The sequence below is a fragment of the Otolemur garnettii genome, unplaced genomic scaffold (assembly GCF_000181295.1).
Source record: "Otolemur garnettii isolate 467f Iridium unplaced genomic scaffold, OtoGar3 scaffold00046, whole genome shotgun sequence".
NCBI classification, from domain to species: domain Eukaryota; kingdom Metazoa; phylum Chordata; class Mammalia; order Primates; family Galagidae; genus Otolemur; species Otolemur garnettii.
In genome coordinates this window covers 464,986-475,941 of record NW_003852441.1, presented here as the reverse complement: position 1 = coordinate 475,941, position 10,956 = coordinate 464,986, and the positions used below count along the sequence as shown (strand labels likewise).

At 48.6% G+C, this 10,956-nt stretch overlaps 1 pseudogene; it reads left to right on the top strand.

Moving 5' to 3' along the window:
- LOC105887097 overlaps nucleotides 1-10,956 on the top strand; it is a 42,186-nt pseudogene that overhangs the window by 296 nt on the left and 30,934 nt on the right.

Below are 10,956 nucleotides of genomic sequence, written 5' to 3'. Positions count from 1 at the left end.
CCTCCGCACAGGAAGAGCGGACGGGCGGGCGGGCGGGAGGACGACGCGCGGGGGGAGAAGCAGAGCGAGAGCGCGAGGAAAAAGTTCCCGGGCGGCCTGGCTGCACTCGCTGGCGGCCGGGGCGCCAAGTGCGCCGTGCGCGCCCCGACAGCACCCCCTGGCGGTCCGCGCGCTCCACTGCGCGCACCCCGCCCGCCGGCCTGAGACGAGGGGGCTTTGCAGGGGGATCCGGTGCAGCCCTAAAGTACTTTAAAGCCTCACAGGGAGGGGCTTCGAACGAGGGGCTGGAGTCTCAGGCGGAGGATTCGGACCCTCATCCTGCCCTCAGCTGTTTCCAGTGTCCAGTCAGGCCCCCACCACTGGCACTCACCTGTGACCACCCTTTTACAGTTTGAGAAACATTTTCATTTTCAAAACTCCAAAGGCTGTACATAAATTTCTTCATTTGTTGGGCGTGTGGCACCTTACTGGCCGCTGAGGAATCAACAGAAACCTGCTGTCATGGAGCTGGCATCCTGGTGGGAAGAGACAGACAGCAAACAAATGCTTAGATACATAAAGAAGTTAATTTTAGAGAGCAATAAGTGCTAGGAAGAAAATCAGCAGGTGAAGTGATGATGGAGCTACTTAGTTGGGAGTGAGAGAAGGCGGCCTATCTGTGCAAAGATCTAAATAGCAGGAAGAAACTGCCATGGGTAGAGCCTGTAGAAGACCATTCTTTTTCACTTAATTTTTTTTTAGAAATGGGGTTTCACTGTGTTGCCCAGGCTGGACCCAAATTCCTGGCCTCAAATGATCCTCCCATGTCACCCTCCTGGGTAGCTGGGACTGTAGGTGCATGCTATCACACATGGCAGGGAAGAGCATACCTGGCAGAGGAATGGCAAGTACAAAGGCCCTGAGGTGGGAGAGAACTCGGTAGGTGGAATTGTGAGAACTCCATGAACAAGGGGACTAGTAGTGGGCATACTGAAGTCAGAGCCACAATGGAAAGCCAGAGCCTGCAGGGCTGCAGAGGGCCTGGTGAAGAATTTGGTTGCAATTCTAGAGCTATGGGAAGGAGGCCATTGGCAGATTTTAAGCAGGGGAGTGTTGAGTGAGTGAGTGGATGAACCTATTAACTTGTAGACCTCTGAGCAGTTATTGCCACATGACTTCTGTTCAGCATGGCACAGGTAGGAGCCCACTGCCATCTGCTTGGGAGGCCTCCAATCCCACCTGGCCTCTGGGGTGTGTGCCCCATAGAAGCCTATTCCACTCACTTTGGGGGCAGGGGTAGGGTGGTCAAAGTGAGCTCCCCAGTGATCTGGGACAAGTGAATCCCCTCTCTCAACCTTAGTTTCCTCGCCTGTAAAATCAGGTGTTAGGATAGACATGGTGCCCTTACTCTGTCAGGCACTATACTCCTTTTGTACAGTCCCTTAGTTTGATCTTGGTACCCTCTCTGTGAGGCAGCTCATCTTGTTTTATGAATGAAGAAACTTAGGCACAGGATAGTAAAGTCACCTGTCTAGGTTTTCAAACTGTAGTCACTACAGTGACAGAACCAAGATCTGCACCCATAGTCCTTCTACCAGGCTCAGCCTCCCAGAGCAAATGTAAAGAGCAAGACAGAGCTGGATCATCATGTGGACTGCTGTGTCAATTGTGTTGTTTTAAGCACACAGGTTCTGGGGGAGACACACTTGGTTTCTAAATCTGCCACCTGTCTGTGCAGCTGGATGGTTTGGGCAAACCACTTAATTTTCTGAGTCTCAGTTTCCTCACCCGTAGAATAGGTATAATAATAGTACCTACCTTAATGGGGTTGCTGAGAGGAACTACGTGTATACAGCATATTTAGCCCAGGTCCTGGCATGCAGAAACTGCTATAACTACTCTAAACTGAAGCTAGACAAATGAGAACACCCCTTTCATCCATCCAGACCCCACCACGGCCTGGTCTCTGTGCTCCCTGCCTTGCCTTAACTTACTCCCAGGGCAAGCCTAGGACTGCCTGGTTCTAGGAACCCTAATGAGGAGGCAAGATGAAGAGGCTTCCCTGGGAGACTTCTGGTTCCACACAGGGGTCCCAGAGATTAGTCCCTCCACCTAGAGAGGGAAAGAAGGCAGCTAAAAGCCCAGGTCCACCAGAGCCCATTTTCTGACCTTGGAATTGGTATTTTTCATTTTTTGCTTTTGTTTTAGATGCATAGGTATCAAATTTATGTGACTGGGGACACTGGGCCCTGTGCTCAGTGCTGGGGATGGAAGTTCACAAGCCTGGCCTTCTTGGGGCCACAGCTCAGGCGCTGCTGAAGGAGGTGGCATTTGAGATAGACCTTGAAGGATGGGCAGAAAGAGAGCCCTGGGCTGAGCAGAGGTTGGGTGTCCCAGAGAGTGAGAGGAGGAAGGGACACACATGCAAATAGAGAGACCCTGTGGGGTTGAAGTACTAACAACTGTGTGCTGGTCACCATCTCTGTGTGTTAGATTCCTAAGGGGGCTACACAAATTACCACAAATGTAGTGGTTTCAAACAGCACCTGTTTGTTCTTTGCAGTTCCAGAGGCCGGAAGTCCACTGGGCTGCAGTCAGGTTGTCGGCAGAGCTGGTGCCTTCTGTAGGCTCTAGGGAAGATTCTAGTCCCTGCCTTCCCCAGCTACCTGCATTTCTTGGCTCATGACCCTGTGGTGACCTCCAGAAGCTGGAAGAGGCAAGAAACAAATGAATACTTCCTTTGTCACAGTTCCTACTTCCTTCCTTGGTCCTCATGTCTCCTGTCATAAGGACCCTTGTGATTGCATTCTGGGCCACTGACTAACCCAGGACAATCCCCCATCTCAAGAAGACCCTTAATTTAATTGCATCTGCAAGGATTTTTTTTTTTCCCACATAAGGGAACATTCACAGGTTGCAGGGATCAGGATAGGACCCAAGTATCTTTGTGAGCCATCTTCAGCTTGCCACATCATGCATTCTCTGAATTTTCCCTCATCACAACTCATTTTACAGCTAAGAAAACAGAGACTCAGAGAGATGCAGTTACTCTCCTCCCAAAGTCACATAGCAGGCCAGTTTATTCACCCATTTCATGCCTATTTATGGAATGCCCACTATGGTTCACCTGGGTTGCAATGTGAAAGTTAGTTGTGAAAGCCCTGGGTGCTTAAACACCCAGGGCAATGACCTGGTCCTGCCAAGGGATTTAAGAAAGCGCTCCTGTAGGAGGTGATCTGTGAGCGGAGTGCTCAAGAGCGATTTTCCTCTGCCTGCTTAAGTGGGGGTGGGGGGGGTGGGGGGGATGGGGGGGTGTGTGCTTCTGAGCCACAGTGCCCTGTGAGAGCAAGGCAGCTATGGCCTAACCATTTCAGACTGTTCTGAATGATGCTGATTGAGAGGGCACAGGCCTTTTGGAGGAGAACCAGGAATTGATCAGGGATCACTGTCAGCAGAGCCAGCCCCAGGAGACTTCTGCTGCTGAGAACCCACTTGTCATGGAGGAGGGGTGGGCACAGTGCACATAGCAGAAGCTCAGTAAAGACAGGGTTGAGCCAGGGTCTCAAACTTACAGCTTGAAGGTCAAATCCAGGCTTCTGAGTTTGTGCTGATTAGAGAGCAAAGCAAAAAGTCTGAAACTTTTGGAGTTAAAATACCTGTAAGGATTTAAGCTCCTGGGGGCCCAGCCACTAGCTATTGTCCTTTAGCCACTTCCAAGTCACCTGGCTGACCTCCAGAGGTCTTTGAGTTTGAAACACCTTCCCTGAGACCAGGGACCTCAAGACTGCTTAAGACTCCACATTCTGTGGCCTTGAACTTCCTCTCTATTTTCTCACAGGTGAAGAGACTGTTTCCTGTCTCCAGGACAAAAAGTCCCCTGTGGACTGGAAGACAGGGCAAGGGGAGAGGATCTCTCTCAGGATAGAATCCTGCACCCTGCCAGGGATTACCCTTGTTCCATTTAGCAGAATGTGAAGGGTGCTTGCTACAGTCAGGCACTTCACCCACCTTATTAGGCAGACATCTCCACTTCAGTAGCTCCCTTATTTGGGTGAGGAAACAGACTCAGGAGGTAAAGTAACTTGGCCAAGGTCACGCACTCATACCTGCAGCAAGGAGCCTGAGTTCCTACCCACGCTGTGCTCCTGCCTCCTCTGGGACAAAAGCTCCCAGACTAGGCTCCAGGCCATTCTTAGACAACCCTGGCAGACTGTGGGTGTGCAGCTAGCATTTCCTTGGCTCCTGCTATGTGCATTTTGGTCTATCTCCATTTTGCAGAGGAGAACATAGAGGCCCAGGGAGGGGAAGAAATACTTCCAGAACTGGTTGCCTTGGTGTACGTAGTTGTCAGCCTGGCTCTCTGCTTAGTCAGTAGCAGAGGAACAAGATAGAAAGTTGGAAGGGAACTTCTTCCCCAGCTCCACCACCTGCCCACAGCATGACCTTGGATACCTCCCAGCTTCTCTGAGCTTCTGCTTTGTAACAAGGGCAACATAGCAGGACCTACCTCTTGGGCTTGTTGTGAGAATTTAAAAACACTTCATCTGTTGGGCCCTGCAGCACCAGCTAATGCTGCTCCCATTCTGCCCCCACCCAAATCAACTTCAGCCACTCCTATAGGGATGACCTTCATGAATGTGAATAGAGTATTTCTCTCAGAGGTCTTATGAGTGCTCAAAGCCCGATAGTAGGAAGACTCCACCAGGGAAAAGGGATAAGAGGCCCTTTTGAGGGGAGCAGCAACGGGGGTGCAGGGAGGAGAGAACTTTGGGCTTCCTGCAAGGCATCTGAGCTTCAGCAGAAAAAAGAGAATGAGGTAGGTGAGAGCACTGCTTAGCTCTAGGTGAGTCTGATCACTATTGGGTAAGTAGGAATTCTGTCCAGTGTCCTGCTCTTGGTCAGAGATGAATCACTAGGATCCTTCATTCATTCAATACCATACTTGAGCCAAACTTTGTTCTAGATTCCATCTCCAGGAATAAGGTGATGTGGGTCCCATCACCACACACACTGTGTGACATGGGAGACAGACATTGGACACACTGTGGAGGGGGCTCGTTATTCTAAGAGAAATGACACTCTTACCACAAGTCCTCTATACTAGGAACTAACATTTCTGAGTAATTGGGGAAAAAGCATTTAATTGGAGTTTTGTTTTAAAAAATGAACTTAGAGCTATGAAAATACATATATTTTATCTTCCACATAACAAAATTTATGTTGATGCGCTAATTCCTAGATTAATGTGCTAATATTTAGTGCTATGGTTTTGAATGTCTCCTCCAAAACTAAAAGTTGAGATTTAATTGTTATTGTGATGATATTAAGAAGTGGGATGGTTGAGAAGTGATTAGATCATGAGGGTAGAGCCCTCATTATTCATTAGTCTCATTATCAAGAGAGTGGATTTATCATAAAAGTGAGTTTGGCTCTCTGGGGCTCTCGTGCCCCTTGGCCTTCCACTTAGGGATGACACAGGACTAACACCCTCACCAGGAGCCATGCTCTTGGACTTCTCAGTGTCCAGAACTGTTGAGCCAAATACACTTCTATTGCTTGTAAATCATTCAGCCTGTGGTATTCTGTTCTAGCAGCAGAAAATAGACGAAGACACTGGAATATAAGAAGTTAATTTGAGAAGCCGTAGTTTTTCCCACAAAATTGCCTAATGTTCCTGACTAGGTCTTTTTGGATCCTAACTACTTAAAGCCTTCATCCATCACAGCTTCCTGAGTTCTTTGGACCACTCTGAGCTCTGTGACATGCAAATCATTTTCTTCCAAAGCACTAAGTCATCTTTCTTCACATTATTTAGGAAGGGCCGACCAAGCCGGATAGAGCCTTGATTTTCCAGCCACTGTGTATGAGACCCCAGAAGCTCTCCCACATCATGCTCATCAACTCCAGAAATTCTACAACTTTGGTAATGCTTGTAGGTTTCCTTTGCCATCAGTTTGCATAAACAAACCTGAGATGGGAGAGATGCTGGTGCTAAGCAGGGTGAGATGTTTAAGTGGGAACTAAGTTTATAAGTGGTCAGCCACAATAATAAATATGTTCGTGTTTTAACCACTTTTATGTCCAACTCAGATAATGAACACACAGCTACCAGGAACCCCAATTGTTAGGATCAGACCTATTAACCCAAGACCCCTGGCATCTTGGAGTTGTGTTAATAAGATACAAAATTCCACCTTGTTTAAACTAGTGTTATTGTGGATCTCTGTTAAAGAACCTTTGTTCTTGCTCGGTGCCTGTAGCACAGTGGTTATGGTCCCGCCACATGCACCAAGGCTGGCAGGTTCAAACCCAGCCCGGGCCAGCTAAACAACAGTGACAGCTGCAACAAGAAAATGGCCAGGCATTGAGGCAGGCACCCATAGTCCCAGCTGCTTGGGAGGCTGAGGCAAGAGAATCACTTATGCCCAGGAGTTTGAGGTTACTGTGGGCTGTTATGCCATGGCACTCTACTGAGAGCAACATGGTGAAACTCTGTCTCAAAAAAAAAAAAAAAAAAAAAAGAACCTTTGTTCTACCTAATATGTCTAATCTTTGGTGACAATTATACCTCAATTTTTCTATGGGGACCATTCTCTCCCACATTCAGCCTATGTGATTCAGAGGTTGGTAGGGTCACTACCCCTGGGATACAAAGATAGTCATATGACTCAGGTTTGGCCAGAGTGCCCCATTTGCCTTGCTACAGTAATTGGTTCAGGGATGGTCACATGACCCAATTGCTCCAAGAATTTTGCTGAAAGCACTGACTTTGCTGAACCTCCAGGGCTATTGAGCTGGTTTGCTGAATCTGAGAACAAAGCCTATGTGGAGGCAAGAGGTGTTGAGAGACACCTGTCTGGTACCTGGATCCAACTATGCCTGAAGCTCAGAAACCCTGGTACTTTAAGTTACTTAAGCCAATACATCACCCTTTTGCATAAGTCAGTTTGAGCTGGTTTTCTGCCATTTGCCTTGATGACAACTGAGGCTGCTTACCTGGAAAAGAAAAAGTTAGAATGGGGAGAGAAGAGACATGAGCGCTGCCTTCAAAGATTGGAAGAGCTGCCCTGATCTAGTGTGATGACGTGCAGGCTACATGGCTCCAGTGGGCAGAGGACCTGCAGCCGGCTTTCAATTCTCAACTTTTTTTTCTTTTGAGATAGAGTCTCACTCTGTTGCCTTGGGTAGAGTACAGTGGAGTCATTGTAGCTCACAGCAACCTCAAATGATCCTCCTGATTCAGCCTCCCAAGTAGTTGGGACCACAGGTACCCACCATGATGCCCAGCTAATTTTTCTCAGTTTTTAGTTGAGATGGGGTCTTACTCTTGCTTGAGCTGGTCTTAAACTCCTGAGATAAAGCAACACCTATCTTGGCCTCCCAGATTGCTAGGATTATAGGTGCACCCATGGGCTGAGAGACAGAGTAAGCTTCCCATCTCTGGGAACATGCAAACAGAGGCAGGATGTGATGATAGGGACTCAAGCTCACTAGGACAGAGATTCTGTAATGAACAAATATGGCTTGTTACCTCACAACAGCTTTAGTGCAGAGCTGGGGAATGCCTATTACTCCCAATCCTTAATTATAAAATATTTAAGATATTCCAGAAGGTACAAAAAGTGACTCAGTGTTGACCCCTGAACCCACCGCTGTCAGCTCAAGTAATAAAACATCACCAGTGGAGCTGCATTCCCAGCCACAGACATCCTTTCCACTTACCCTCATTGGTCTTTAAGTTTTTACTACATGTGCATGATCCTCAGGGATACGTACTTCAGAGGTCTTTTTTTAAAATGGAGGGGTTAGAATTACTATACTTTGGGGACCTACAGATTTTTTGTTATCACCAGTGGTGACGATAATAAAAGTGTTCAGTTACTACTAAAGCATGTGTTTTCTTTCTTTTTCTTTGAATAATAGAAAAGTATGACAAGAGCAGTCCCCAAACACTTTTCATCTTGCTTATATAAAACCAATTTCATGGCTGGGTGCAGTGGCTCACAACTGTAATCCTAGCACTCTGGGAGGCCGAGGTAGGAGGATTGCTTCAGGTCAAGAGTGTGAGACCAGCCTGAGCAAGAGCAAAACCTTGTCTCTACTAAAAATAGAAAAATTAGCTGGGCATGCTAGTACATGCCGATAGGCCCAGCTACTCTGAAGGCTGAGGTAGAAGGATCACTTGAGCCCAGGAGTTAGAAATTGCTGTGAGCTATGATGACACCACTGCACACTAGCCTGGTGTGATAGTTTCTCTGTCTCAGAAAAAAAGAAATAATAAAATGCAATTTCATCACCTCCCCTCCCCACCCAACAACATCCAGACACTTCCAAAGCACTAACATCCCCACAACCTCTTCCACTTCCCTGTTCCCAGATAATCACCATTCCAGCAGCAGCACTCAGTGCAGCCGGGATTGAGACTGAGATAAGGCATATCAAACACTTTGCACATTCCCCAGCATACAGTAAGTGCTAATTTTAGCACTAGGTGGCATTATCACTGTCATCCTTCATCTGGGGAATTGCTGCCCCACCCCCTAGTCCAAGTTGTCATGAAATCCTGGTGATGTTACCCTTTGGTCTTCCTCTGCCTGCAGCCTCTGGAACTCTTTCTTTCCTTGGGTCTCGTTACCCCTCCTCACAACGGCTCCCAAGCAGTTGTTCCCTCCAGTGTGTGACTGACTCCTGGGCTTGCCCTGAGCCCCTCTGCCCTTGAGGCTGGCTCGTCCCATACATGTCCTTCCTTGCTTCATCCCTGCACCTTGACTTGCAGGTCCCTCAGTTGCCTCTTACCCCTCTGAGCATCCCCACATACCCTTCCCTCTGCAAGATGCTCTTCCTCTGCTCTATCTGCTGCTCCACCACACTCTTCCAAGGCTCAGCTCAAGAATGGGCTCTTCCAGGTTGTCCTGCCAGACCTCCTTGAGTCAAATCAGGTCCCCGCTCCCAGAGCAGTCCCCCCAGACACATTTTACAATGCTCCAGCAATCTCTGGGATCATTGCATTACCCTTTATCTCTTGCTGCAGGTGGTGGATTTCTTTCTTTTCTTTCCTTCCCTCCCTTCCTTCCTTCCTTCTCTCTCTTTCTCTCACTCTCTCTCTCTCTCTCTCTTTCTTTCTTTCCTTCATATAGTGGTGACTTTCTTGAGGGCTCTGCATGTAGTTTTTACATGATAATTTTTTTTTAAGACAAAAGTTTTGCTCTGTTTCCCAGGCTACAGTGCAGGGGCATTATCACAGTTCACCGCAGCCTCCAACTTCTGGGCGCAAGTGAACCTCCTGTCTTAGCCTTCTGAGTAGTTGGAGCTACAGGTGTGTGCCACCATACCTGGCTAATTTAAAAATTTTTGTTTGTAGAGATGGTCCCTATGCTGCCCAGGGTGGTCTCAAACTCCTGGCCTCAAGAAATCCTCCTGCCTTAACCTCCTAAAGCACTGGGATTATAAATGTGTGCCAGCTTTGCATAATGATTTTAAAAAATAGTACCACTTGCTTTTCTAAGTCTTTGCTCTTTCCAACTCATTCGAGTTTCTCAGGAGCCCAGTGAGGGAGGTCTTGCATCAGCCCCATTTTACCAATGAGGCCTGCGCATTTCCCATGGCTACTGTAACAGATTGTCATAAAGTCAGTGGCTTGAAATAGCATATTTATTCTCTTTCAGTCCTGAAGGCCAGAAGCTCAAAGTCAAGGTGTGTGCAGGCCTAGTTCCTCTTAGGGGCTCTGGGGGAATCCCTGTCGCTGCCTTTCTTGGGCCTCAGTGGCTGCCCTGCGCCCTTGGCTTGTGGCCCTTTCCCCACATTACTTCAAAACTCCTGCTTTCATCAGCACATCTCCCCTCTTCTCTTGGATCTCTCTGCCCCTCATAGATGAGGACACTTGTGATTATATTTAGGGCCTCTCCAGATGTCTGGGTCACCCCCCCCATCTCAAAATCTTAGCCTAATCGCATCTGCAAAGACCCTTTTGCCATCTAAGGGAGCAGTCCCAGTTTTTCAGGATGAGGATGGGGAGTCTTCGGAGGCCATTTTTCAGTTGCTTTAGCAGAGGACAGAGGGAGGGCTGAGGTCTGGACCCCAGAGGCCTGGCTCCAAATCCTGCTGCCATAGCACTTCCAGCCCAGGAGGTTTCCTGACTGGCCGACCATGAGCAAGACATGTAAGGCAGAAGAAGAGGGCAGCACCAGCCTCCTTCCTGTGGGAAGGAGTGCAAGGGTAGTGTGTGAGGAAAGTCTGGCTCTGCAGAAGTGTGGCACAACCAATATAGTCTTGTGGTAGAGAGAAGACAGATTACCTGGACCCCTCTGGGGCGTTGCTGTCCTCGGCCTACATGCTGGAGGTCACTGCCATGAAGCTTCCATGGAGGGTGGGGTTGTGCCTGTCCCTCCCACCCCCTTCACCCTATGCCCTAGCACAGTGCAGAGGCAGGGTGGCTGACAGAACAGCAGAGGCTGGTGACAGGTATTCACATGGATGCAATGTTCAGATGTGCCAGGCAGTGTATCAAACTATTTATGTCTGCCTCTCATTTAATCTGTACAACCATAATTCCTCATATACCCATGTAATAGATGCACAAATTGAGGCTTATCAACAATGGCTGGTATTTCTTGCTTATCAGTCACAGGCCAAGTCCTGTGCTCTACACGCATTAGGGTCACGCCCACATCTCACATGGCCTTATGTACAAAGGGAGAAACGGAGCTTACTAATACAAGCCAGTAGTTACAAAAGGCTGAGGAGGGTGGGAAGAGGCCTGAATTGGGCCCAGGAGCGGTAGCACGGCCTGCAAGTGGGAGGCTGTGAGGTCTGGCCTGGAGCAGATGGGGTTTGGGTCAGAGGAGGAGCAGCTGGCCGTGCCCTGCCCTCTCAGTCATGAAGCAGCCAGGGGTGTCCAGGATCACCTTCCTCCTGCAGCAGGAATGGGGGACCTGTGCTGGTCCTGGGCTGTGGGATGGCAATGAGGGGCGGGGGGGG